The sequence below is a fragment of the Camelina sativa genome, chromosome 4 (assembly GCF_030686135.1).
Source record: "Camelina sativa cultivar CO46 ecotype springtype chromosome 4, ASM3068613v1".
In the NCBI taxonomy this organism is placed as follows: Eukaryota; Viridiplantae; Streptophyta; class Magnoliopsida; order Brassicales; family Brassicaceae; genus Camelina; species Camelina sativa.
In genome coordinates this window covers 21,620,704-21,642,690 of record NC_141883.1, presented here as the reverse complement: position 1 = coordinate 21,642,690, position 21,987 = coordinate 21,620,704, and the positions used below count along the sequence as shown (strand labels likewise).

Genomic DNA, 21,987 nt, shown 5'->3' with positions numbered 1-21,987 from the left:
CAAATATGAGACTAATCTTAAAATGTGTAAAAAAATTACATTCAATTGCTATTAGAAAAACTTAATAAAATTAATCAATTAATTTAAATAAATATAATTAATTAAAAAACGAAAATCGGGGAAACATCAAAAAAAAATAGTAGAAAAGTAAAAGAAAAAAATCTATTAGAATCAAAACTAATTCATACTTAAAAAAAAAATTAATAGCTAAGATTTTAGAAAATCTAATGGAATAAAATCTACAACTACAAATTTTATCAAAAAAATTTCAGGCTTCAAATTTGTATCAAAAATCTAATCAAATAAAATATATAACAGTTCTGTTTCACAGCTTAAATTTTAAAAATTAATAAATAAAAATAAAACATATAGATATAGTATCTTATCTATTTTAAAAGTTATATCTATCTTTTAGCCACTATTCTTTACAAAAATAAAACTAAGTTGAGATTTAAATATATTAAATGCTTATTTTTATAAAAAAAAGATACAGATAATTGTTTTCAAATTAAGTTCAATTTCTTTGTTAGTTTTCCCTATTTTATTTTATTTGTTTGAATTACTCAGTTTCAAATAGAGAGAGAAGAAGAAAAATAAATAATATACTTTCCAAAAAATATCCATTTACTAAACTAATATCTCATCAATTATTCTCGTAACTGAAATAAGATTGTCATTCCTCTATTTTTTTGTTTTGTTTACTGGTTTGCTTATAAGTGAAGAGAGAGTTTATCTAAATTATGATTCAATTGACTCTTATAACAAAATAAATAAAAAAATCCAGTGTATAATCCAGATTTCTTGAATACTATCAAAGTATCGGGATTACCAAATCATAGTCTTAGACTTGAGATATGTTGCCCTGTAATGATGTAAATATAAATCCAAATGGAGGGTTGATGAATGGAACTAGGTTACAAATAACTCAGATGGCTGATCATGTTTTAGAAGCTAGGTTCATTATAGGAACTAGAATTGGTCACATTGTGCTTATTCCTAGGATGCTATTATCGCTATTGGACACTAGGTTGCCTTTCAAGATGCGTCGAAGACAATTTCCTTTTTCAGTTGCTTTTGCTTTGACCAACAACAAAAGCCAAGACCAGAGTTTATCTTCTGTAGGGTTGTATTTGCCAAGACCGGTTTTTTTCTCATGGACAACTCTATGGGGCAATGTCTAGGGTCATGAAATCAAAAGCAGGTTTGAAGGTGCTTATTACAGACAAGAAAGGGAAACCACAGAAAAAATAAATGAATGTTGTTTTCAAAGAGATTTTTCAGAACCTTCACTAGCCATATTTAGTTGCTATTTTTACATGTTAGTTATATATTTTTACTTACTTTACAACTATAGCAAGGATTGCGTTTAATTGACAAAGGTTTAAACAAATTTATTCATTACATGCAAATGTTTTACTGAAAGGTTTTCAATAAAAATTTTTAAATATAAAAATTATAATATAATCAAACCAAATTTTTAATCACAAACTATTATAAATAACATAATAACAAAATAAATTATTACAAATTTTCATCAAAAAAAGTTCAGTCCGCGCTTTTCCGCGAGTTAGTATCTAGTATACAGTTATTTTAAAAGTTTTTGTTGTTGTTTTTTTGTTGGCGATTGATATATGTTATGAGTTTAGTAATGACTTCCAAATTTTGTTTAGTACCCAATTAATATCCATATATGGTAAAAAAGAGTCATAATAGTAAATTTACTAACTAAGTGAATGTGTTCCAAGGATATATATATATATATATATATATTATGTTTACCAAGACCGAAACTATAGGTTTTGTGATGAGCTAAACTGACTTGTTCCATAAGATTGGGTTTTGGTAATATATAGTGTTTAAGTGGTATTCTAATTAGACAAATGCTCTACTCGTTACAACTAATAAATGCTAGCTGATGAGTGAAACACGACGAACTTGACGGATTTGATCTAACTGCTACGAGGTTTCAACCCTATATATATATGGATGACACTGATCGTGACCATACAAAACTTCAGGCTTTTAATATTTGGGTTTTGTTTTCTACCACAATATATATCCCCTACCAAACACCAATTTTTCTATTTAACTTCTTCCTTTGTTTTTGTTAAATCTATTTATAGCTCTTACATCATTCACGTAAAATCTCTTGCTATCATAAAATTAAAGCCCGGTAAAACATGTGAGAAAAAAAGGTAAAAGAGTGAAGAGAATAGCTAACACAAATTCTATTATCAAATTACTTTTTAAGTCATTTTGAAAAAACTAAATCTTCAATAATTCCTTGAGGAATGGGACTATATATAGAGACGAGAACAATGGTTTTGATCATGGAACTATACAAATTGTAGACAGTTTAGTTAAATAAAAATTCATTATTACTAAAAACAATTTGTGAGATTTGTTAATTTTGGTTTAAATTGTACAATTTAAAACGTTAAGAGGAACATTTAGATGTTACTATAAATTAATGGACCCAGAGATAAATTAAATAGTAAAGTCGTAACGACGTTATTGTGACGGTGGCGTTTAGTCGGCTGCTTTGTGAAGGAAGACTCAAAGGAGTCTTAACGGCGTCTGATCTACTCGTAAGCTTCTTCGTTCGTTCAGGAATTGTGAGGATGAAGAGTCGGATAAGTTGAACAGATTGACTTGGACTGATGCATCGCAACATCGGTATGTTTCTCTTGTTTCTACTTTACGCATTCACTTCTTATTATGATTTGTATTCTCAGTTATGTTGACATTGCAAACAAGGCTATTGTTCATTCATTAACATTGTCCTCCTATGTTTCCTAGTATAAGATAATAACTAATAAATAATATACAATGCACAATATAAAAGATTTATATACACTGTATATATGTAATTATGTAGTACCCAAACAAAATGTAAAGACATAGTTTTTTTCTTTTTCTTTTTCTAAAGACATAGTTAGTATGCACATGAGAAATATGTACGGTATATCCACATAACGCATGCATGTACGCGTTCAAAATATTATATATATAGAATGCATATATACTAGACAATCTGTGAACAACACATAAAGTTGTAGACAATTGCAATCGTGTCTTCTTACATGTAAAGTGTGTATTGGGCGATGATAGATAATTAATGAAAACTTGTAAACCGATAGAAAAAAAAAGAAAACAAAGAAAGTCTCGTCATATCACTCATTAATTATTAGCTTAATCAAAAAGTTCGTACTAAAATGGTAGGTGATCAAAGGTTATAAAATCTTTCTTTGGAAAAATCATAACATTGTATACTTTTTTTGAAGACCAATCCAGTGAATTCTTCTCAAAGATACAATCGCCATTATTCTGATAGGCTACGGATAAATTAGGCCCAGGTGGAAGTATATGTTTTGTTAAGATGGAGTTGTCAAGAATAGTTAAGAGCTGTTGTAGTTGTTAAAATATACGATCAATTTGTATACATGGCTCTAAACAATGACTATAAGAAAGCTTGAACTCATATTATAAATTAACAATAAAACACAAAACAAAATACGAAGAACATATGAATTTAAAGGAAATACATTATTAGGGAGAACAATATGAAGAAAGTAACTAGAACATTCCAGGGCAGGTATTAATTTTAAACAACGAGAAAGAGGAAATTTTCAAATGTTGGTGAGTGAAGATCGCGACGAGCATCACGTACGGAAAATGGAACAATAGATAAGCGGAGTAACCAAAAGTAATAATAATTACAAAACTACTTAGATCGTTTTCTTTCCATTGGCCTATCGGACTCGTGTTTTGTTTCGAAAACCCCGGAAGCCGAACTAGACTCGGGCGATACTTGCATGCAATAGAAACACAAAACCCCAAGTATGTTTCAATTTTCTGGAAGTCTTTCTTTCTCACAATGTAAATGTCTAGAAATCCTCTTTCACTGTTTATAGCAGATATGACAAGTTCATTATCCTTGACAACAAAATAAACTGCCGGCAAAACTATATGACGTTCATATAATACCTGAAGTTCTGGTATATCCACGGTCATCAACCTGGTCCAAGACATGATACAATCTTTCACCCATATGTTTATCTCCCTTGTTGTAGAACATTGGTGTAACAATGAAAGCCGATCTCCCTTAAAAATATCTAGTGCAATAAAATTATCCTCAACATACTTAAAAGGTAGTTGATCCAAAGGTTCAAATCTTTCTTTGGTAAAATCAAAACTTTGTATAAAAGCCGTATTGTCTTCTCGAAGACCAATCCAGTAAGGAGTTCCTCTCAAGAGACACTCGCCAGTGGTACTCTAAGGAACCAATCAAAACTAATGTCTATAGTCTTCCACATATTAGAGGTGAATTCGTAGACTTCAACCGTTGTACGTCTACCTTTGGAGTTACGAGGACATCGAAACCTTACGAGTTTGTAATCATAGATACTTGATGATCGGCGTATGTATCCAAGGCCGGACGCTTCATCTAGCTCAAAAAATTCGCTGCAGTCACATTCGATCCATCTTGAAAGTTTTAATAATGGGTTCCAAACTAAAATTTGGTTGCTCAATACATAATACAATACACCGTCGCAGTGACCTATCTTATACACGTTAATGTATTGTTGCAACTTTTTTGGACGAATGTTTCCGACGGAAAGGTTTTGGAGCAGTATAAGAGGTTGAATGGAAGTCCGGTACGGCTCCGGTGTGACAACCCTAATCACAGGGTCACCAACGAATGATCTTCCGGCTCAATTGTGACATGATTCAGGTGTGTGCAGACCGTGATGAGTTTAGTAAAAATATAAAAGGCGTCGAATCACACTCTCGAGCTGTGATTGTGGTGCGGCAAAGTCTTATTTAATATATGATTTACAATTTTACCCTTATTCAAGGGAAGAATTACAAAGACTCTAATACATATTTGATGAAACATTTTTTTCTAAATCATCGTTGTCGGATCTTCAACACCATCATCGCCGGTGATTTTCAGCCACCACCATCATTGCCGGCGATTTAGCCACCACCGTCTTCTGTCACCGTCATCTTCTCCATCATCAGTGCCTCTTCATCATTGTTGTCGTGTTTTTGATGCGTTCATGCTCTAATCGGTATGTTTACTTTTCTCACCAATTCAAAAATTTGAGTTTTAAGGATCTTTGATCATAAAATTGTAGTAACTGATATTGACATTCATTAAAAAAATTTAGTGGTAATGGATTTATAATGTTTTGATTGAGTAGGTTAAATTTGATATATATTGCATACCATGTGTTCGACTAAATGTCTAAATAAATTCTTTACTTCTTTTTAATGTTGGGTATTGGTTTTAATATTATATTGTGGACCTATTCTACAGTATCATGATTCAAAATTTGTTTCTCTTGATTCTAATTATGTCTAAAGCTTCAAAATTTGTGTCTTTTGATTCTAATAATGTTGTTTTCATAAGTTGTAGAAGCTAAGAAAATGACAAAGCAACATAGATCGGAACAATCTATAGATGATCCAACTACTGATAGGAAAAGATTTAAGTGGCCGCCTAATTTGGCCCGTGGGCACTTGGAAATCTGTGTAGAAGAGAAAAGGAAAGGGAATTGGCAAAGTAAATGCTTAACAGAAATTGGTAGGATGAACCTTAGGGCTGAGTTTTTTAAAAGGTTTGGGTTAGACTGGAAATATGACAAGTTCAGGAATCGTCTAGACACCGTTAAAAGACAACATGAATCATACAAGCGGGTTATACCTGATTCATCTGAACTGAGATTCTGTGAACAAACTGGAGCAATCGAAATGCCTTTTTCTTGGTGGGAAAATTTAATCAAGGTACATTCTATTAACTAAAGTAAACTTATTTGTATAATCTATTTTAGACTAATGTTTTTGTTTGTCTCTCTCCATTGTAGGAAAAACCTGAAGCGAAAACTCTTTGTAACTATCCCATAAGAGATATTCCACTTATTGAACAACTTTTTTCTGAGGAGACAATTTCAGTTGGTGATGATGGTTTGCAACACCATGATGGAGCAAGTCATTTGCCTTTTGAAACAAATTCTGTTGAAGATATTGAGCTTAACAACTCTCCCGAAGCTCAAAATTCTGAACAACCTCATAACAATGGTAAGAGGGTAAGATCCAAACAACCTAAATCATCTAGAAAGCAGTCCAAAGAAAATCAGTGGGATCGAGTCTTAGATCTTATTGAGGACCAGGGAAGATTTTTTATGGGAGGTAGAGAGAGCTTTTATACGTACAGTTCTGCTGCATGTGTTAAGGTGCTTGAACAGATGGTATTTCTTAACAAACAAGGTGAGTTGTATTGGGCTGCCCTTGTGTTTCTTGAAAAAAATGAACAGAGACGACAAATCTTCATGACACTTCTGGACGAGATAAAGAAGATAGAATACCTAGAGAGAATGACGGGCAAAAAAACTCGTTTCAAAGTAAGTCTAAGTTTAACCTTATACATTTTTGTAGAAAATATAATTAGCCATTAACCTTAGCACCTATTCTCTAGCAATCTACTTTTGTATGTTTACCCTGTTTATAGATGAGTGACAACATCAAAGAGATTCATGCTTCTACATAGTTCACTTTTGAGATTCCTGTTGATCTCCGTATGGTTGATGCTGAGAGAGTCGGATGTGAGTATCCTAACTATTTTTATCTAGAGATTGTTCTCTTATGATTGTGAATGAACGAGCTGAATTAGATGTTCTTAGTTTTTATCTGTACAGTAGTGTGAACCATTTTATGGCTTTGTTGGGTATTGATTGTGTCTGATTAAGAATATCGTCATGATCTGCAGTTGATGTCCTCAAGGCAATAGCTGTGGACAAACTCTTTTGAGAATTGTGTTTCATTCCTTCTACAATTTTTTTGAATTTTAAAATCTCTTTTTGTTGTAAAGACAGTTTGTTCAGAATTATATTAGTTTATCACTTTATCTACTTATAATTTTATTTTAGAATGAAATTTAGTTACATATATCATTAATGTATAAATCTAATTCAAAAAATGTTTATATATTAGTAATATTCATATATTATAAATTAAATTAATGTCAAAGGAAACTGAAAATAGAAGATAAAATAATTAAAGGTTAATTTAGTAATTTTGTTTTCTAATCACACTCAAGTTGTATCCCAATCGCTCTACCATTCAAAAATATGATATAACCGCATCGCACCCGAATCGGACTCCCATTCACAATTTTACCTAATCGCATCGCTCCCAAATCACATCGCACCCGCACTTGAATCGTAATCGCACGCGAAATGGACTACCATTCGGGGCTGAGTGTATTGTCTTTAATGTCCAGAGAAGTAATCTCACCAAAACAAGTCCCAATTAGAAAATGATGTTCACCATAGTGCTTCGCGAGGAACCTGTCCTCTACAAAGAGAGTGTTCCACTGCTTGCACACAGCTCTAAACCTTGCAAGAGATTTCATTGGAACTCTAGAGAGAACTTCCTCTTGCAAATCAGATGGAAGATTTATCGGCATCGTCATATTTTTTCACTTGTAGTGAAATGATTTACGACTGAATGGTTTCTAATTGATGATAACTAAACCCGATACACCCTTAAATAGAGACGACTACTTTGTAATGGGCACTAATTTAATACTTTTGTAATTATTATTATTATTATCTATATATATATATATATATATTTTGTGTTTCATATGAGTGTGACATCTTGCGTAATGATAATGTGGCTACCTAATAAAGTGTTAAACATTTATTTTTCATAAACATTTATATATTTTTAATATATTACTAACTATAGTTGACCTGTCTTGACTATCAAATCCAAACTTTTTGAAAAATGATATTAATAAACATAATTACTTGAATAAAATTTATTTACTAATTATAATATTTATTTTGATACGTTTCCATAATTAACCATAAAATATCTTTTACTCTTTATGCTTTTTCTTTTGGGACTTTTGTGACATTGAATTTATCTTCAATATTTCTAGATCTAACTTAATTCTAAAATCTATAAATTAAATATTAATATTAAATTTTATAAAATATAACCATAAATCACATCGTTAGATTCTTATGTAAATCTTGGATCCTCTAACAGATCGATATGTGTAAAAGTTGTAATAAATGAGATTGTGACATGTGTGTTAGTTAATGTCAAGTTATGTCAACAATTTTTTTCAAATTTTTTTTCTACTCTTAACCACATAGAAAAGCTAATTAAAAAAACTTATTAACATAAATTAATTAAAATGCATATGCATTTCTAATTAAATTTTAACAAGCAACTCTAAAAAAACTATACTCTCAATCTTTTCAACTGCTATTTTAAAAAATGGTAATGGTACTGTATGAGTATTGATGCAAATTTTTTATGGGCTTGATCGATAATTTTTTTTTGTAAAGTTGAATCAAAGAGACCAAGTTTTGTATAGTGATTAGTGAAGTTGGCTCGATACTTTACTGATAGGCTTACTGACTTGTAGCATGGAGGGTTCGATGGTCACAAATCGATCCACTTTGAGAGGCCAGGATGGGAGTAATGTTTTACGAAATCTTTCCTCCAGTAATTCTGTCTGTTGAATGGTTTAAGCTGAATGAACTACAAGAAATATGGGTATTGATAGCATACGATTAACACTATAAAATGGTTATTATAGCGTTTTCATGAATGTTATTAAATGAGACACTATAATAGAGGGGCTATATACAATAGCGTTTCTGGATTGGTGCTATTGTAGGGTATCCTTTAATAACATATATAAAATGCTATATTACAATGTTTAATAACACATATATCGTGCTATATTTATATATATAATAATATTTTATGCCTGCTATATATGCGGTAAACGTAGCTATCTTTTCTTGCAATGATTTAATTTTTAGTAGCTCTATGTTAATACCATTTGATTAGTTATCTTAGCATCAGTGTTGAGCTATTTGTATCTGAGTTGTAGCTTTTATTATGTGCTACTAAGTGAGTATACAATGACTTCATCTACCTGCTATAACGATCAATTATGTTTATCTTCTGATTACTATTAACCGTTCCCTATATAGCATATTCAAATGAAGTTACAATTTGAAAGTAACCTGTGATAAAGCTGAAATTTTATTCTAGAATAGAAAATATCAAACATTGTTATGATACACAATGAGCATACGATCCAATTCCATAAATCCCAAACAAAAGAACACAAGTCTCATGCATTTGCCACAACAACGAAAGTAGAAAATCATACGGTTCTTACTCGACATCAAATGATGACAACTTTTTCTTCAGGCCATGCTATATTGGTACCAATAGCATCCTCCATACACTCAATAGCAGAATTAGGCCTCCAAACCTTCGCATCAGGCACCTTGACTACATCAATCCACATATGAACTGCATTCTGACCCAAGAGAACAAAATGCACTAACTGCTCTGGGTTGTTTGAAGACCAGCGTCCTTCTGCAACAACCCTATTCTGACCGGTAATGTCCAGCAGTCTGCACTTCTCATCCTCCTTGACAATCCGTTTCGGAGAAGTATGTTGCATAGTATAAATAATATGCAAGGTTTACGAAGGCATCAGTGCTAACGATCATAACATATTTTATAAGTAACAAAAACGTTGAAATTTACCTGCTGAGATGAACTTGAAGGAGATTGTGTAAGTGGTTTTGAACTCTTCACAGGAGCTGCAGGAGTGAGTCCTTGTGACTGCGTGCCAGTAGATGCTGTAGCTGGTGCCTCTGTACTTAAATCTTCGATTAAAACTCTGTTGAATGGCCATGCTACAAACGACTTCAAAGAGTCATGAAGATTTGAGAGTTCTTATGTTGGCCGCCAAAGAAATGTCTCAGGTTCATTGACCGCATCGATGATACACAGAGTTTTAAGCCCTATTTTCCTACTGCAAGTGCACAGCAAAGAAGTAGTACTTAGGGGTCGAATCCCACGAAGACCAAGTTTTACTCTATGGTTCTATTGGTTCAATTTCAAGCTAAGACAATTCAAAGTTGGGTTTGTTTGGTAACAGTAACGCGATTAAAACGGTATAAAAAGGCAATAATGAAAACACTAGATCAGGGGTAATTCTTGGGAATTTCAGAGATAGCAACTAAACAACTATTCAGGGCATAGATTAAGTACCAGTCTAGAACTCAAACATAATATAAACTGATCCACTGTCGTGGTATCAATAACTCTATCTGATCGATTCTGTGCGAAAACGCGGAGCACATGCTCAGACATCCGGAGCACATGCTCGGCGGTCCATAAACCCTAAACTGTCGTTTGAGCCCAGAATCGCAGACAAGCATTAAAGAACAGGAATGATAAGTTCACAAATCACCTACACATCAACTTTCGCAGGTCTAGGATAATTTACCCACTAATGTCTTTTCTAGCAACCTATTACACTTTTGATGAATAGATAAACCTAGAATCATAGATTGGGTGATCAAATCAACCTAAGCATTAAGTCTAACAATAGTGAAGACAATCGATTATATAAAGCCCTATTTGTGTTCTGTTACTAACCCATGAAACCCCTTTTGAAACCCCTAATCTAGCAAAGAAAACTACTCAGACATAGAGAAATGAATCATAGCAAAAGATGAGAAATTCAATGACATAAAAATAAAAAGGGTTCAGAGAATGCTTCACAAGGTAGCCGCTCTTCCTCTCCCTCACAAAACGTCGCTCAAAAACCAAAAAGAAAAAGTATATCTTCTCTCCTAAAAACCCTAGGTTAAATAGCATACAAGTAGAGAAAAATAAGGAAAGAATCCAAATTCAAATCTTCCTATTAAAAAGCGATCTCAGCCCTCTTTCTCTCACAAAGGATCGCCTAAAATAAGGGGAATTAGGCAGGGAATCGGCGCCTAGATGCTTGCCACGTGTCGTCATGAATCCGTAGAGTTGGGAGCATGTGCTCGGAAATCGGGAGCATGTGCTCCTGGGTCTAAAATCAGCTTTTCTGCTCCAATTCAACTCCTTTCTACTCCGATTACTCCTGCTGTTCCAATCCTTGCTTTTAGCTTCCTAGCCTCTTATTATAACCTGAAAAGGACTCAAACAACTACAAAACTATCAAATAAACGGGGTCAAAGTGAGTCAAAATCTGGTGAGATTCCTGGGATGTCATCTAGTGAATACCCTATAGCATTTCTATACTTCCTAAGTTCACAAAGGAGCAAAGCGGTCTCTACATTGTTTATTTCAGAGTTCACTATCACGGGGTATGTAGAGTTAGGACCTAGGAACGCGTACCTTAGGCCGGCTGGAAGTGGTTTTAGCTCTACCCTTGGAGCTCTTAACTCGCTCCAAGGACCGTCCGCTGACTTTACCGGAGCATGTGCTCCGGGATCTGGAGCAGGTGCTCCCTCGGCGGATTCCTCCTCTGATTGGTTCTCATCGTCTAGGCTGGCGAAAGCTACCAGTTGCTAGAACCGTGTACCTGCATCCAAAATGCGTGTAAAACCATCAGCTTCCTCATTCAAGAATCCATACTTACCCTCTGCCTTTGTCAAGGCAACCTCCAACGGGTCGAGAGTGAGAACTTCATCGGTAACCTCATGTGCAACCTCTGAACCATCATCAACCACAAAAGTCTGACCATCTATCATAGGTTTCTTGAGCAGCTTATTCATCTCAAACCTTGCGATCATATCCCCCAGCTGGAGATCGATCGCTCCCCCTTGCACATCTATAATCGCACCAGCCGTGCATAAGAATGATCTACCTAAGATCAGGGGGTCACGTGGTTCTTCTTCAAGTTCCAGAACCACAAAGTCTGCTGGGATAAGCGTGTCCCCTATCTAGACATGTAAATCCTCCAACACTCCTATGGGGCGCTTGGTGGATCTATCCGCGAATACTAACGAAATCCGTGTAGACTTGAACTTCGTGTATCCCAGCCTTTTAGCCACTGAATATGGCATAAGGTTCACACTGGAACCTAGATCACAGAGGGAGTTTGCAAAAATCGTTTTACCGATTCTCACGGATAAGACAAATCGCCCTGGATCATCTCTCTTCTTTAGCACTTTGTTTTGCAGCACAGCACTACACTCTCTTGAAACCATCATCACGTCCTCTTCCTCTGACATTCTCCCAGAAACTAACCCTTTCACATATTTCTTCAAAGCAGGTATCATCTGAACAGCATCAGCTAGGGGTAGTTTTACCGTCAATTCTCTCAACATCTCCTTGCACTTTGCATCCTCCAAATCCTTGTGAGATTTCTTAGGAGGAACAGGGTAAGGAACCCTAGGGGTGTACACGCGTGCAGGAGGTACCTCAGTAGGAACGGTCTGATCGGGAGTCGGGAGCACGTGCTCGCTGGGTGGGAGCACATGCTCGCCGGATGCTTTGGCTTCTTTTTGACTCAACGGTGGAGTCTCAGCAGCATGTTGAGGAAGGTATTCTTCAGCAATACCCTTGCCCTTGTCAATCCTAGCGGATGGTGCTTCTCTAGGGGGTAACTTCTTTCCTCCCCTTAGCTCAATCGCATTGACATACTCGTTCCGCGGGTTTGCTTCCCCTTTTCCGGACAGAGTCCCAGAAGTTCTTTTCACGGCTTCAGCAGTCTGTGCAACCTGAACATCAAGCTTCTTCACATGTGACATTACTGCCTCATACTTCCCATTAAGGTCATTGTACATGGTATCGACCTTAGTGTTGATTTCCACTGAAGCTTTTTGTTGATTCACCAAGAGTTGTTGCATCATGTTTTTCAGCTCATCCTGAGAGCTGCTAGCAGATGAAGGTCCCAACTGCTGGTTGGTGTAAGGCAGTGCTTGCTGAGCGCTTGTATATGCCTGCTGGTTCCCCCCTTGGAAACGGTTTTGAGTGGGCACAAACTGTTTGCCTTGGAAGTTGTTTGAGAAGGTTTTCTGATAACCCATCTGATTCTGAGCTCCTTGCTGCGGATACACCTGATCCTGAGGATTCTCCACGTTGGTGCTTCTATAGGACAAATTCGGATGGCTTCTGTAGTTCGGGTTGAAACCCTTGTTCTGCACAAAACCTTGCCCACTCACATAATTAACCTCCATCGTTTCATCCTCTCCATCACAAATCTCCTGAGCTAGCGGCATGTCTCCGGTCTCATCGACAAAATGGACATTTTTCTGGCTCCCCTTCAGAAGAAGGTTCACCTTGGCTGTCAACTCGTCAATCTTTTGCGTATCGACACTGTTGACCTTCACGGACCTGTCATACTCAGGAGCCTTGTTGCTGGAGCTTGCAGCTAGGTTCTCAATCAACTGATATGCTCCTTCCTTAGACTTCGTCATAAAATCCCCATTGCTGGCCGAGTTGAGAACGTTTCTGTAGTCCCAGTTAACTCCATCATAGAAAATGCCCAGAATCTGTTCATCACTGAATCCATGGTGCGGACACTCTCTACAGTACTCTTTGTACCTCTCCCAAGCCTCGCAGAAGGCTTCTCCAGTGTGCTGTTGGAACGATGAAATCTTGTTCCTCAGGGCAGCGGTCTTAGCCTTGGTGTAGAAATGGTCCAGAAACGCAGACCTACACTGTTCCCATGATGTCAGAGACCCAGGTGGCAATGACTTCAGCCAACGTGAAGCTCTATCCGCAAGAGAGAAGGGAAAGAGCTTGCACTTAAGAAAGTCTGGCGGTATCCCATTTGAACCAGTGGTGCTACATATCTCCTCAAAATTCTCGATGTGGTCCATCGAAATCTCAGCTGGGAGACCGTGAAATAGGTGCTGCTTCACTAGAGAGATCATCTGTGGCTTGATCTCAAAATCTTGGTTCGGGATGGTGGGAGGAAAAATCGCCGCTCGGTTGGTGTAGGACACATGCGGGTTGTCCTTGTCCCCAATGGACGGTTGCGGTGGCGCGGCTCTTTCGTGTTGAGCACGGAGCAGTTGCCCCAACTGTTGTCGAAGTTGCTGCAACTCGGCAGCCATATCCTCATTGTTTATGTTGTCACCCATGTTGACGGATTGAAACTTTCTGTTCTTGCGGTTTGTTCTTTCTGCCAAAGAGAGCTCTGCGGCTGACAATGCGACTAGTTCTTCGGTGTTGTTTCTTCTTGTAGATCTTCTTGACATGCACCTGAAACACACGCAAAGAAGAAGCAGAAAGACAAATCAGTAAGGTCTTAGTCTAGTAATTTCGCCGAAAACCAAAGGTAAAAATTTGGTCCCCGGCAACGGCGCCAAAAACTTGATACACAGAGTTTTAAACCCTATTTTCCTACTGCAAGTGCACAGCAAAGAAGTAGTACTTAGGGGTCGAATCCCAGGAAGACCAAGTTTTACTCTATGGTTCTATTGGTTCAATTTCAAGCTAAGACAATTCAAAGTTGGGTTTGTTTGGTAACAGTAACGCGATTAAAACGGTACAAAAAGGCAATAATGAAAACACTAGATCAGGGGTAATTCTTGGGAATTTCAGAGATAGCAACTAAACAACTATTCAGGGCATAGATTAAGTACCAGTCTAGAACTCAAACATAAATATAAACTGATCCACTGTCGTGGTATCAATAACTCTATCTGATCGATTCTGTGCGAAAATGCGGAGCACATGCTCAGACATCCGGAGCACATGCTCGGCGGTCCATAAACCCTAAACTGTCGTTTGAGCCCAGAATCGCAGACAAGCATTAAAGAACAGGAATGATAAGTTCACAAATCACCTACACATCAACTTTCACAGGTCTAGGATAATTTGCCCACTAATGTCTTTTCTAGCAACCTATTACACTTTTGATGAATAGATAAACCTAGAATCATAGATTGGGTGATCAAATCAACCTAAGCATTAAGTCTAACAATAGTGAAGACAATCGATTATATAAAGCCCTATTTGTGTTCTGTTACTAACCCATGAAACCCCTTTTGAAACCCCTAATCTAGCAAAGAAAACTACTCAGACATAGAGAAATGAATCATAGCAAAAGATGAGAAATTCAATGACATAAAAATAAAAAGGGTTCAGAGAATGCTTCACAAGGTAGCCGCTCTTCCTCTCCCTCACAAAACGTCGCTCAAAAACCAAAAAGAAAAAGTATATCTTCTCTCCTAAAAACCCTAGGTTAAATAGCATACAAGTAGAGAAAAATAAGGAAAGAATCCAAATTCAAATCTTCCTATTAAAAAGCGATCTCAGCCCTCTTTCTCTCACAAAGGATCGCCTAAAATAAGGGGAATTAGGCAGGGAATCGGCGCCTAGATGCTTGCCACGTGTCGTCATGAATCCGTAGAGTTGGGAGCATGTGCTCGGAAATCGGGAGCATGTGCTCCTGGGTCTAAAATCAGCTTTTCTGCTCCAATTCAACTCCTTTCTACTCCGATTACTCCTGCTGTTCCAATCCTTGCTTTTAGCTTCCTAGCCTCTTATTATAACCTGAAAAGGACTCAAACAACTACAAAAATATCAAATAAACGGGGTCAAAGTGAGTCAAAACCGTAACATATCAATCGACAAAAACTTTAATGGCATTTGGTCCAAGAGGAAGGCCATTTACCAAAGCTTTGGGATCACGAGTCTGCCAACGACCTTCAGCAACAGGTTTATCATCATTTGATAGCCAATGTAGAAGTTTGCACTTGTTCATGGAAGTTATATTTGGGCTCTGTTAAACAAAATAATTCCAATATAGAAAATATTACTAGATTTACGAACACTAAAACGTAGATATCAAATCCTAAGTATAATCAATCAGATTAAGAAAACATTACCTTAGGCGGAATGTCTTTTGGTCCTAACTCTTGCTCAATAGCTTCAACACAATCCTGAGGCCACGCAATAGTTTCTCCTACAGCTTGACTAATACTAAACATATTTGCCGCAGGTCTCCAAAGAAATGCATCTTCTTGAAAAGCCGTCTCAACCAACACCTTCACTGAATTAGGACCCAACGGTACATTGTTGACGAAGTCCATGTGATCAAAAGACAGAATAGAACCCTCGGCTACTTTAAATTTAGAGCCAGACCAATCATACAGAATGCACTTAGGCTGCGGTTTTTGGTTTACACTCTACAAAGGTAAATAATAGTTAGAATCTGTTAACCATTCAGTGAACAACCTCAGCAAATCTCATTATATATTAACACTTACTCTTGGTGCTGAATGTTCACCAACTTCCGAAAATTGACGCTGTAAAATGAGAAGGAATGTAATTAGTTACCATTTTCTTAGACCATTAATCTAATGATATGGATTTCCAGACTTACACGACTATTCAGTTTCGCAAGAGCATCTTGTAATTCATTGACCTGCTGCTGCAACTGAATTTGGGTCTGTTGCATTTGAGTTACATACTTGCTTTTCATCTGGAAACAAGCAAGTTTGGTCATACTCATTCCTCTACCCATTGCCCTCAGGCGTCCAGGATTATCAGGTCCCAATATCTGAGCAAGAGTGTCTTTTTTTGGGTTTGATGATGATGATGTTGGAGCATCAGACAGAACGAACTCATTTGCCATTTCCTATTAAATGTCGGACTTATGTTTGTAGAGGTAAATTATAATGAAAAACGTAGAAGGGAGGATCATAAAAGAAATGACTTACAATCTTTGCAGAAGCATCCGTGTTCACTGCTGTCCCATCTTTTCTAGTTCGTGACTTGACCCACACATTCAGTCTAGTCACTTCATTTGTGCTCTCTTTTCTCTGCGTAATTATAATAACACACATTGAGTGATATTAAGAAACCATTGTCAGAACTGGTGGCCAAAATATATTGATAATCACTGACTGACACTTACTAAATCTTCGGCCAATCTAACCATTCCTTTACGGCTACATGTGTGAGGAATCTGCTTACGTCTTCTTTCCTTGTATGAATCACTAACAGACTATATTAAAGTATTAACACACTCTATGTGGAAGATAAATTAAGTACAAGTTAGTACCTTAAACTCTTGACTAGTCTTCTCTTTGACAAACTTCCTCCACTCTGCCGTAGGAATATTGTCTGGTCGTAGCTTCATTCTTTCTACGTTGTTTGGAGCTTTTCTAATCTGATTAACCAAACGTGACTTAGAGGCCCTCCATAAACATCCCATTTGCTTCAAAACAAGCGCTTTCTCATATTCTCCATCTAGTTCAAACCGTATGTACAATAAAGTAAAAAAGGAAAAAGATAAGATAAGAGTACTTAGAGCAAACTAATTGTGATTGTGATTAAAATATCTGAACAGATTTCCATAGAACTGTCTTCAGCTCCTCACCAATTTTCCTCCAATCATCTTTCACAACAAGAACATGTTCTCTTACCAAGGTACCTAAGTAGGAAGACAACTTAATCAATCCTTCTCCACATGGTTCTCCAAATTCATTGAATTGTACTTTTATTCGTGTATTAGGATCCTTGGCAATATCTTTCATCTTTGTTGGTCCTCTGTGTTTTTTAGTCTGGGGCGGAACTGACGATGTAGCATCCTTAGAAACAGCAGCTGACTCTTTATCGGCTCCTTGTTCTGTAACGTCCTTAGCAGCTTCATCAACCATATGACTATCTATCACAGTCTGATCCGGTTGTTGTTCATCAACCTGTGTGTCTTGAGGCTGCGTGTCATGTGGATATATGGTGCCAACGAATTCAGGTTCTTCTTCTTGTACGTTGGTCTTCCTTTTCCTTCCACCCTTTTTCCCCTTACCCATCTGCTACGTCTGTAAAACTAAGAGGGAAACTCAAATATAGACTCAAAAACAGATCAAGTATCCAAAAACAAAAATTCAAACAGTCATGCGAAACCAATCAAATATAGACTCAAATTAACGCGATCACACAAAAATTCCTGCACAATCATCTCTGACATTTTGAGCCTCATCTTCTACGTCTTCTAGAGTCATATCAATATCCGAAGGTAATGGTCCAACATCTGCATACCCATCTTCCACATTCTCATCATTGTATCTTCTAGATGGATCTTTCAAAACTACATACCAACTAGATTCATCATTCTCCCTTGAATAAAATATTTGTCTCGCTTGAGAGGCTAAAATGAATGGGTCCTTTGCAAATGACACTTGGCTCTAATTCGTATTAACCAGCGTAAAGCCATCTTCTACCTTAAGACCGTTACCTTTAACAGCCCACTGACACCGAAATATTGGGACGTAGAAGACATTGTAGTCTAACAAGATAATATCAACTATTTTGCCATAGTATGATACAACATCTACCACTTGTGCTGTGTCCCTTGCACTAGATCTACACATTGCTGTTGCCTCATAGTAAACCCCACTATTCTGACTTAGCCTATGCACTGACTTTGTATGAAACCGCAGGCCATTCACAATGTAGCCTGTATAAGATCTGGCTATACTACGTGGACCATAAGCCAACATCTTAAGTGTCTCGTCCTTATCTTAAAAATCAAGAGGTATCTAACAATTACAAAATAAAAGGTCAGCTAAAGTACTAATTAAATAACCACAAAAAAAGACAAATATAGTATAACATGCCTGTTGCTTTAGCCACGTCGGGAAATTTTGAGTGTGCATAGTCCATAAATAACATGCATCACGTCTGCATCTACCATTTGTGTCTTGTAGATGTTGTAAATGAGCACTTGCATAAAAACAAGAAACAAGAAAACTTCATCAGAAACAATTACTGTAAGAATAAATAATGTACAACGTAATAAAAAAACTTACTCAATGTAAGGTTCCACCATAGCCATGTTCTGGATTACAGCAAGGTGAGCTATTTTTCTATCCATATCAGTGAGAGTGAATGAGGTTCCAGCTGATATAGGACGACCTTCTAGGATGGAGTGGTTCTCGTACTCAGTGTTCCTCTCCTCTTTTTCTTCTACATTTGTTGTCGTCTTCAAGAAATCAGAGCAGAAACTCATGCATTCTTCTGCAAGATATGACTCAACTATACACCTCTCTGGTCTTGCTGGGTTTCTAACATAGTCTTTCAATACTTTCATGTACCTGTTTGTAATGAACATCAAATAGGTAAGCAATAAGTCCAATAGATTCACTAAAAAAAGGACACTACCTCTCAAATGGATACATCCATCAGAAATGGACAGGACCAGCTAGTTGGGCTTCTCTTCCTAGATGCACACACAAGTGCAACATGATGTCAAAGAAACTAGGTGGCCAAAATCGTTCAAACATGCATAGAGTCTGCACAATTTCTGTTTCCATTATTTGGAGTTGATCCATATCAATAACTCTTTGGCACAAAACGTTGAAGAACATAGGCGGAAAATGGCTATTCTAAGACCCTTAGGTAGTAAACCTCTAACAGCAACTGGTAGCAGTTGTTGCACCAAGACATGGTAATCATGAGATTTGAGTCCCATCACTTTACACTCGTCTAATGATACACAAGTAGATATGTTAGAGCAATAGCCATCCGGACCTTTAAAATCAAAGAGCCGCTTACAGAATATTTTCTTTTCTGACTTTGACAAAGACCAAGGACCTGAGGGAAGTAGTGTCCTTTTACCGTGATCTTTTGGATGCAAATCTTTTCTGATACCAAGAGTTTCGAGGTCCTTCCTACCTTTAAATCCATCCTTTGAATTGCCACAATGTAACAATGTAGCAATCAAGCTTGCAGCCACATTTCTCTCCACATACATCACGTCTATGTTATGTCTTATCGGGAGCTCCTTGTCAAGACAAAGCATAAAATAGAATAATCAGTTGAAAGTTATATACAAGTGATGACAATGGAAACTCTATAAGTATTATACATACCTTCCAATAAGGCAATGTGAAGAATATTGATATTTTCTTCCATCTAGTTAACTCCTCTTCATCTTTTTCTGCTAAGTCTTCTTCTTCATCATCAGATTCACTGTATTCATCTTCGTTATCAGATGGTATGTCACAAGCAGCTATAGATCTCTTCTTCCTAGTCTCTTTTCTATTACCAAAATCATTCTTGTAGTTTCTCAGTAGTAAGGAAATATTTCTACCCGTGAGTATCCTTCCCTTTGTTCCATGCTCTGCTTTACCATCAAACCAACTCTTCTTTCCTCGAAATCTATGTGACGGAGACAAACTTTTTCGGTGGCACATATATACAAACTTCCTACTATGACTCAGCCACAAACTATCTGTGTGCTTCCCACATATAGGACAACCCATCTTACCCTTTACTTTACAACAAGCAAGATTTCCATATGCTGGGAAATCACTTATGGTCCAAAGTAGCATCACCCTCAACGTAAAAGTTGTTTTACTAAATGCATCGTAAGTCACCTCGCCTTTAGACCACAAACGATTTAAATCTTCTATAAGAGGTTCTAAGTAAACATCTATACTATTACCAGGTTGGTGCGGTCCAGGAATCAACAAACTAAGCATGATGTTTGCCTCCTTCATACATAAGTCAGGAGTCATGTTATAATTAACGAGCAAGACAGGCCAACTACTGTATCGGCTGTTCTTCATGTTGAAGGGGTTAAACCCATCACTAGAGAGCCCAAGTCGCAAGTTCCTCTGCTCAGATGCGAAAGAAGGATACTTGTCATTCATTGACTTCCATGTCACTGAGTCTACTGGATGGCGTAATTTCCCGTCAGTGTTCTTGTTATTGAAATGTCATCTCAAATCCGCAGCCACTTTCTCCGATCTGAACATCCTTTTCAGACGAGGGATTATTGGAAAGTACCTCAAAACCTTATGTGGAACACCCTTCTTGACTTCCCCAGTGTGCATGTTGGTCTTCCATCTCGAAGACTTGCATTTTGGACAAGTATCAACCTTCTTCAACTTCTTTCTGAATAGGCAGTAGTCGTTCACACAAGCATGAATCTTTTGATATGGGATATCAAAAGATTTCAGAAACTTCTTCACGTCATCGGTTGATTTGTGCAGTACATTGTCTTCAGGTAACATTTTTGGTAAAGTTTCTAGTAAATCATCGAAGCTCTTGTCTGACCAGCCATTCTGAGTTTTAATCCGAAACAGTGTAACTGTAGCTGATAGCTTGCTATGATTCACACATGTTGGATACAATGACATTTCAGCTTCTGCAAGTTTTGCTAAAAACTCATCTTCTTGCCTATCCTCTCCCTCAGCAACCTCACATAAATCTAAACCCTTACAAGCTAAATCTTCATCAGACCATTCAGCAGCTTCGTATAAACCCAGAATCTCAGCATTCCACACTCTATCTTGACCTTCTACTAAACCAACATAATCTCCATGGTGAAACCAATCAGTACGTCTCTTGTAAGCCTCATCCATTCCATTTATAACTAAATGAGACACAGCCTCGTTGCGGCCATTGTTGCATGTATGGCGCTTTAAATTGCGGCATCCGGTGCACGGACAAATTATATTTCCATTAACTGCTAATTTGGCACTAACAGCTTCAACAAAACAACGAGCACCACTCTCATATGCAGAATCAACCCTTGAGTTCATGTAAGAGAAAAGTATAAGAAAAAGATATAAGTATCACAACACTAGTCCAAATGCATAAACAAAACACTTTTAACAATTATACTTACCTGCATAAATGCACCCATGCCTTGTCCAACATTTTTCTTAAAAATCCTAGTTTTCCTTGACACAGTTCAAACGGTATAGGATACAAGCAACAATGACCACAAGTTAAACATATTTTCGACAATCATTCACAGAGACACACCTATTAACAAGAAATCAATAGATGTGTCTAACCTCTATAATAATTGTATTCTTCCCCCGATATCTGAGAACCCACACCTATTAAGAAGACACACAACTGTAATAACAACAACCAACAAAACACACTGCTGTGTATAGCGACTATAAACTCACTTTCAACTCACCTGAAAATCAGATCTGAGGAGAGCTGATGCGAATTAAGAGAGTGAGACAGATCGAATCGAGATGGAGAGAGATCTAAAAGATGAAATCGACTGAGATGGCGAGAGATCTAGAGGATGAAATCGACGGAGATGGCGAGAGATGGAGAAGATAATATCGACAGAGATGGCGAGCGTTGGAGAAGATGAACTCGACGGAGATGACGAGCAATAGAATCTCCAGAGACGGCGAGCAAAGGAGTCCGCGGAGATGACGAGCAAAC

At 37.0% G+C, this 21,987-nt stretch overlaps 1 non-coding gene and 2 pseudogenes across 2 annotated transcripts; 1 reads left to right on the top strand and 2 right to left on the bottom strand.

Moving 5' to 3' along the window:
* Positions 1-9,220: 9,220 nt before the first annotated feature.
* On the bottom strand, positions 9,221-17,618 carry LOC147946058 (uncharacterized; annotated as a pseudogene). Its single transcript, XR_015596978.1, has 10 exons — positions 17,130-17,618; positions 16,850-17,053; positions 16,703-16,792; positions 16,506-16,607; positions 16,169-16,423; positions 16,053-16,091; positions 15,672-15,971; positions 15,415-15,565; positions 9,603-9,830; positions 9,221-9,489 (listed from the first exon to the last, which is right to left on the bottom strand). The product of XR_015596978.1 is annotated as an uncharacterized LOC147946058 (transcript).
* On the top strand, positions 13,339-13,445 carry LOC147946059 (small nucleolar RNA R71). Its single transcript, XR_015597912.1, has one exon. It is a non-coding gene; the product is annotated as a small nucleolar RNA R71 (small nucleolar RNA).
* A 105-nt stretch (positions 17,619-17,723) lies between the features above and the next one.
* Positions 17,724-21,612, bottom strand: LOC147946057 (uncharacterized; annotated as a pseudogene).
* Between the last annotated feature and the right edge of the window lie 375 nt (positions 21,613-21,987).